Source organism: Chaetura pelagica, unplaced genomic scaffold (assembly GCF_000747805.2).
Source record: "Chaetura pelagica isolate M959 unplaced genomic scaffold, ChaPel_1.0 scaffold126, whole genome shotgun sequence".
In the NCBI taxonomy this organism is placed as follows: Eukaryota; Metazoa; Chordata; class Aves; order Apodiformes; family Apodidae; genus Chaetura; species Chaetura pelagica.
Window position 1 is genome coordinate 2,333,123 of NW_009953787.1, and position 6,660 is coordinate 2,339,782.

Here is a 6,660-nt window from a genome sequence, read left to right on the forward strand (position 1 = left end):
ACAAAAGGTATCTGGCAAAGTTACTGAATTCTTTACCCTCCTGTAAAAACACAGTTGTCACTGCTGTTGCAAGATTGCATGTTTCCTCCTTATAACCCTTATGTGAGCAGTCTTCTGAGTGTTCTCCAGCCAGATAAGCCTTCTCATCTGCCCAGCATTAGCTCTCCAAAACGCACAAAGGCATGGGTGCCTTCAGCATTGCATCTGCACCCTGAAACTGCTCAGTTGAACCTTGTCAGCTCCCCACCTCCCATCATCTTGTGCAGCTTGGCAGTAGTCACAGGACAAACCAATAGCTTGGCAACCATACCTTGGAGATGATTTATGATTTAATCAGATGCATAGGTAAGATTGAACTCACCTCCTGCCAGTGTAAATCCAAAATCTTTTGGATAGGACTATGCCAGAATTTTAAAGGGGCATCATGCTGCTATTTGACAAACACAGTCTGCCACATGGAACCCTTCAGAGAAGAAATCTGTTCCTTCCAAGAAGTCTGAAAGACCGTTATCAAATCCATCACTTCATAAGCCATAACTTTGTTGCACTATTTGGCCACATGTTTTCATCTTTGTAGCTCTCCCTTGCGCTTCTGCAATTTGTATTTACCCCTTTCTGAAACTCAAGTGGAGAACTATCTTTATGGAAGAGACTGAAGAAGCTCAGTATGTTTCAACCAGCAAAAAAAGGCTTCAAGCAATGATGTGATTCTCTCTAAATACAGAAGACTAAACGGTGGGAAAGAATAAGGACTAAGCTAATGGAAGATTTTGAAAGCTACTAGAGTAGCCTGTTTGCAGACTTCTAGAAAAATACCCCAATAGATCTTCATACTCTCTTCACTTTTGGAAATACTTCCTTGTCAGCATGGGGCTAGAAATCATCCCAGCTTCTTTTATTTCTCTCTCAGATGGAAGATTTCAATCCTCTATTCAGCTTTGCAGCAGATGGTCAACACAGAAAATGGAACAACCGTGGAATTATGAGAACAATTAAGCCATGTGTCCTGCTACTGCTACTCTGCAAATCAGATGTGAAGATCTTTCTAACCCATGACATTTTGTAACACACTATCACCAGAACATGCAACCCCACTGCTGTTGTGCCTCTGGGAAGCCACACAGACTGTGCTTCATACCAACATGAACACAAAACAGAAAGCCACAGGCAGTGCAGCCCAGAGGGCAGTGAACTCCAGGATAAGCCACAGGCAGGAGACAACAGCTGTTTGTGATAGCTCCCATCACTCCTTTGTAATACAGGTCACAGCTGGGCATGCAGAGAGACTCTGCAGTGACCTGGTTGCTGGCTGAAGTGACCCTGATTGTCCACCTGTCACAGTCTGACTCTTTTCTCACTTTTGGAGAAATTCAGTGGCACCCAGTGTCTGCACGTGGCATTTATCTCTCTCAGAGGAGCAACTAACTGCAGTGCTGGCTTTTAGGGTGGAAGGACAACCAACTCACAACAGGTCCAAAATAAATGCAGTTGATGCCAAATGTAAAGTTTACGAATTTAACCATTTATTTAGGGGATTTAACAGAATTCAGGGAAAGGAGGTTCAGTAAGGGCAAAGAGCAATAAGGGATAACAAAAGAAACTTGGGGTAACACTCCAACAGTTAACGTATCCCATTCAGCAGTACTTGTAAGTGGGGGAACTTAGAAGAGTTCAGGAGAGGAGGAGATGGAGGATAGGCCCAAAGTTGACTTTTCCCCTTGGTGGGGTCACAAGATATGTATGTGTGTGTATGTTGGCCAAGTAAGCGTGGGAGAAGGTTTTATAAGGTAAATCCTTTACCACACTCCAGAGACACGCTTGTGAATCATTGGTCTTCACAGCCACTCTGTCTCACCTGCACAGTAGTGGGACCACACGCGGTGAGGACAGGGTGGGCTGTGATGGATGAGGTCCCAAGTCATCTTCTGCCTCCAACAGGATGCAGAGTGTGTCCTTGGAAGGAGCGTCCTCTTCTTTTCTTCTTCCTCGGCTCTTTGGCAGCAGCACAGTTCAGCAGCAGTCTCAGTCCCAGCCACACTCCGAGAAACAGCCCCTCAGCAGTCAGCAGCAACGAAGTAGTCAAAGGCAACCCGAACAGGAGAAACAGCCAGTTACACTCCAAGGCAAAAAAAAGCCACTGGCTTTTCCCTTTCTTATATAGTTTGTTACATTGTAGTCTAAAGTCTCCCATTGGTTCCTGCTGTCATGTCCAATTAGAGTCCACGACATTGCTCCAGCCTCTGGGAGAAACAGCAACAATGTTGCGGTTCTCCAACAGGGTTCCTGCTTGAGTCTGTTTCTTTAGCATGGCAGTGAAGCGGTTTAGTTCATGAAGAAGGGAAAGGCAGGGAGCAGGAGGAGCAGCCATTTCGAGTAGTTTAGATCCTTGCTCCACGTGGCAGTCGGCTGCTCCAGAGAAGGGAGGGATACCGACCTCACATCACATCACTGGTTGGTGAAGGGTGAAGGTTGATCAGCTGCCCTTTTGCCAACACAGTTCCCCTTTTAAATGTGACGTTCCTGGATAGGCACGACATTCCTTCCCAAAGACTTACAATGTTTAGAAAAGGCTGTGTTTCTGACATAACTGCTCACTACCACTATCGTACCAGCCAATCAAAGATCTCTCACTACTTTTTAAAGTACTCTTTTGCAATAGGATTGCAAGACAGATAGTTCTTCATTTATAGCTGAACTAAGCATCAATCCTTACAGAAACGATGCCATACATAGTAACTCCAGTTCTGGCCAACCTCTGGTGACACTAAGTGGCTTTTCTGTCAATAGGGTGGCTTGGCAAGAACCGTTCTGAAGCAGAGCCACAAACAGCACAGTGCGTAGCTCCCTGCAGGTCTGGTAGCATCATGCCATGTTCACTGCTTTCTGTGGTGATGGTAAGGGTGGTTCCTGGGTTTGCCCAGCTAATGATATTACATACAAAAGACAACATTAAGAACATAAGTATAGATTCATCCACAGAAGTACAAAATGTGTCTAAGAGGAGACAAACTACACTTTCCTACTTAAGCAACAAAAGTGCTGGAAAAATAACCAGAATTTTCACAGACTCATCATGGTTGGAAATCACCTCTGAAATCACTGAGTCCAACAATAAAGAAAACCCAAAGCTCCCCCACCTCAAAAAAACCCAAACCAAACCCACAAACAAACTAAAACAAACAAACAAAAAAAAATCAAACAAAACAAAACCCAAAACAACCAGTACAAACACAACCTAAAACACACACACCCACACACACCTTAGAAAAAAGCACCCCCCCCAAAAAAAATAAACCCCACTACCACGGCTACTACAGCATGCCCTGAAGTATCACATCTACATGTTTTTTTAATACCTTCAAGGATGGTGACTCAGCCACCTCTCTGGGCAGTTCTAGTGCTTGCCCACTCTTTCAGTATAGCAAATCTTCCTAATATCCAATCTAAACTTCCTCCATCAGGGAGAAGGACTTCAGGACATTTCCTCTGGTCCTGTCACTATTAACTTGGGAGAAGAGGCCAACACCCACCTCCCTGCAATCTCCTTTCAGGTAGTTGTAGAAGGTGATAAGCCTCCACTTCTCCATACTGAACATCCCTAGTTCCCTCAGCTGCTTCTTATAGTAGTTGTTCTCTAGACCCTTCACCAGCTTGATTGCTCTCCTCTGGACACGCTCCAGCACCTCAATGTCCTTCTCATAGTGAGGGGCCCAGAAGTCCAGATGCAGCCTCCCCAGTGCTGAGTACAGGGGGGTAATCACTTCCCTACTCCTACTGGCCACACTATTGCTGATACAAGCCAGGATGCTGTTGGCCTTCCTGGCCACATGGGCACACTGCTGGCTCATGTTCAGCTGGTTGTTGATGAACACCCCAACATCCTTTTCCACTGGACAGCTTTCCAGCCACGTTTCCCCAAGCCTGGAGCATTGCGTGAGGTTGTTGTGACCAAAATGCAGGACCCAGCACTTGGCCTTAATGAACCTCATACAGTTGGCCTTAGCCCATAGATCCAGCCTGTCCAGGACCCTCTGTAGAGCCTTCCTACCCTTAGGCAGATCAACACTCCCACCTAATTTGGTGTTCTCTGCAAATTTACTGAGGGTGCACTAAATCCCCTCACCTAGATAATTGATAAAGATACTGAACAAGACTGGCCCCAAAACTGAGCCCTGAGGGACACCACTGGCGACCAACCACCAACTAGATTTGACCCCATTTACCACAGCTCTCTGGGCTCAGCCAACCAACTAGTTTTTTACGCAGTGAGGAGTACACTTGTCTATGTCATGATTTGCCAGATTCTTCAGGAGAATGCTGTAGGAGACAATGTCAAAGACAGTGTCAAACCACTTCACTGCTAACAAACTCATCGGAATGGTCCTTAAAACAAATCAAATCTACCACCTCCATCAATGTCTGACTAATTGTTAGACAAGACCTTGTCTTCTTTTCATACTGTTTCTCTGTAAATGTCTCCTGCTCTTACTTGGTTGCTGATTATTGCTAGAGAAGATATAATAATACCTATTTTACATATTGATTAAAATCACCTTGAAGCTTATTTAACCCTTGACGAGCAAAGGCAGTGGAAGACCATGCAGATATATAGATTCCATCCAGTCCATGTCATATTAAATATCAGAACTAAGAGCTTTGGGGTTCAGTTTTGCTGCGTTAACACTACAAACCAGACTTTGGAAAACTGTTGCTTTCACAGCAGTTTAGGCACAAAGTATTATTCCAGATTCTAAGAGTCACTGCTCAATTGTTGTTACTTACTTTAGAGTTTAAAAATTATTATGCTTGCTTTCCTTACAAAAATCAGTCAGTTTTGTTCTTGTGACTTGCTGCATTAGCAAGTTTTACAAAACTTTCCTCTTCCCCTTCCCATTCTCAGACATTGACAACCCAACAAGCTTTCAGGTCTGGCACTATGAAAATAGTCCTCCCTCTCTCTGTCTGTCTCTCAACTTCTTATCCTGACACAACTTTCTGTATCAGGACACTTCACTTTAATTGCCAGAGGATGATAGTCACCGAGGAGAGCTGCAGAAAACCGCCACAGCCAGTTTCCCAGTGTAATTCAGTAATGACAGCAGATGCTTTTTTCCAAAGACACACATATAGCTGAACACCCAGCTATGACTAGGTCTTCAGTAATGCATTCTCTGCATAGTAAACAGGAACTAGAATGGAAAAATAACATGCGATTATGTAAATTAATAAAATCTTCCTTTTAACCTTAGTTTCCTAAGGAAATTATTAAACTTTTCTGTATTAGTTTACTGAGGTCTTTGTATCTTCTACCATGCATTAAGTTTCATTATTAGAAAATATTATGGGCCTTTTATCATCTCTGCTTGTTTTCATTTAACAAGAATAATAAAAGGGAGCAATTGCTAAGAATGAGACAGGCATATATAGTGTTTCTAAGCTTACTAATATTCTTTATGCTTCACGTATTATTGCAACTTCATAGTCAGCTAAAATAGGTCTTCACTGATTTTTTTTCTGTCCTTTCTCAGAAGGGGATGATTTTCCTTTTCTGAAGAACCTTGCACAGGAAGCACAAACTTAGTCTTTGTAAATGCATTTCTGGTATTGAAAAGACAGCCAGAATGCTGCTGTGCAGTGGCTTTGTTGAAAACGGAAGCCTAAGGCCCTGACTGGGGCATGCGGCGGCAGCCTCCTCCTGACAAGGGCCAGCCCTGCTGTCCCCAAGCACAGGAATCTGCACTGCTTGCTGATTGATATTTAGTGACATTAAGAACATGGGTTATGCACATTTTTAGTACACAGGTGAAGGCCATGCCATCTAGGTTGCAAATGGCTAGTGAAAGAAGGATACTCATAACCTGCATAAGAACAAAAGCTCACATTGGAGACACTTCCCTGTCTGATTGCACAGCCCTGTAGCCATGACTGAGATCTCTCAGTTCAACACTTAGTCCAGTATTCACTTTTTTTAGTGAAATGACATCTCCTTCACAGCACCAGGTATAGGACATTGGCTTTTTAAAAAATTGGGTGAGAAAGGACATATTGCTCATTATTATATCAAAAAGGAGACCTAACCTTACCTCAAAAACTTCAGGAATGAGCAGCTTTAACAATTGAAACATGTTCCTTCACAAGTCTGCCTTTTGAAAAGGCCCTATAATGGGTCCTCTAGCATGTGTAAAAAGGTAGGAATAGAACATCCTTAAACCGTAAGGCATTGCCTGAGTCTGTAAGCTGGAAGCTCTTGTGCTTTATCTCATTTGGAGCAGTTCACCTCCCTTGGAATCATTTGAAAGCACTGGACTAAATCAAATAAGGATGGAAATAGCTCTATAGAGGACTGTCTCTCAGATTGCCTTCAGTTATAGCTCACTGGGTACCAACAGGGTACCTGAAGTAGGACCACTTTTCTGGGAAGCAGGAGCAACCACATCTTAGCCCCAGCTCTGAAGACACATGCAGATGGAGCAGCTCTCACTCACACTCTACTGCTCCATTAGCAGTAACATCCTTTCCTGCCTTGTTTTCTCCCCCAACACAGACTACCCAGGCCTCTGAAATACACCACCATTCTTGCCACAACTGAATGAGAGGCATGACCAAAGAGAGGAGGGGAGAAGTGTTAAACAGCTTTTGTGAGGGCTGGAAAAAAAAAAA